This window comes from Bombus huntii, unplaced genomic scaffold (genome assembly GCF_024542735.1).
Source record: "Bombus huntii isolate Logan2020A unplaced genomic scaffold, iyBomHunt1.1 ctg00000096.1, whole genome shotgun sequence".
NCBI lineage: Eukaryota > Metazoa > Arthropoda > Insecta > Hymenoptera > Apidae > Bombus > Bombus huntii.
Window position 1 is genome coordinate 270004 of NW_026099351.1, and position 1206 is coordinate 271209.

General features: G+C 42.3%; 1 long non-coding RNA gene across 1 annotated transcript; it reads right to left on the reverse strand.

The window, feature by feature from the left end:
* Positions 1 to 374: 374 nt before the first annotated feature.
* LOC126876817 (uncharacterized) lies at positions 375 to 898 on the reverse strand. Its single transcript, XR_007694541.1, has 2 exons — positions 772 to 898; positions 375 to 705 (listed from the first exon to the last, which is right to left on the reverse strand). It is a non-coding gene; the product is annotated as an uncharacterized LOC126876817 (long non-coding RNA).
* Positions 899 to 1206: the final 308 nt, after the last annotated feature.

The window sequence follows — 1206 nt, forward strand, 5'->3', positions numbered from 1 at the left end:
GCTTCAAACCATGTTGTTGTTTTGCTTCGGAATATCGAGAGGAATTGTAAGGAATTATAAACTCCGGGGAAAACAATGGTGCCGCTACGTGTAACCGTAAAACAAGACGAATTTGTATCTTTTGACCTTCTTCTGACGATTATGACTAAACGAACGTGATCGCAAACGATTCAGTATAAACTGTGACTAAACGTCTGTATAGATATCGTTTCGCGACAAGATCTGTTTTAAATACACTAACGAGTACACATATTGGTAGTCTCATTATTCGATCCCCTACAGCTCTTATTAAGGAAGATAGAGGCCTGTGACATTATTCAGCTTGGCCAACATTGAACAGGGCATATTGATAAGCCAGAGTAACTAACATACAACCTTTTTTTTTTTTTTTTTTTTTTTTTTACGTGGAGAAATCCTCATGGACACTCCGCTGTTGCAGTAATTGCGTAACAGCAGAGTAGTGTCGGACTCTTACCGACTAAAACTCCACGATGACCACCCGACGCGTATGACAGAGGTGCTCCAGGATTCTCTTATGAATTAACTTCAGTTGCACCCCCTTCACGCGTTCTCTAGTTCTAGCCAGTCCTAATATTTCCTGACTATTGAATTGGCGTTAGGGGGGGCCATTACCCCTAGCGCTGTCTCTCCTTATTGATATTCACCGGAGGCTTGTCTTGTGTGCTTCGACAACTCCCATACAACCTGGTGGTACAAGCTATGAAAAAACTTTCCCGGACATGAGAAAACACATTTGCCCAGATAACGTACGAAAGGTATTAGAGCCCACCAAATAAGATTTGCTACAATTAGCTGTAGTTCGTCACAATAAGCCTATGAGTATCGCGCGTCAGACGATTTTCGAATTAGTTGATGCTTGGATGTTCAAGATACGGAAGTGTGGAGAGATGAGACGTTTATGTACAACTTGATCATGGTGCAACCCATTCGTCAGCCAGAAAACTTCATGCACGATTTTCTAAAAAGAAACACATTTCCCCCCTTCCTTATGCCGTACCAATCCTCTCTCGTCGCTCCTTATCTCATACACAGACAGGCCAAATAATGTTGCCGATGACGGCCAACAGCCTGGGTACATGTACGGGTCTCTTGCCTGCGACAGAATTTTGTTATGTGTAGTATGCGGGGCAGAAAAGCACTTTTGCCATTAATATGAACTAGAAGATTGCAGAAAAATTGTAAACA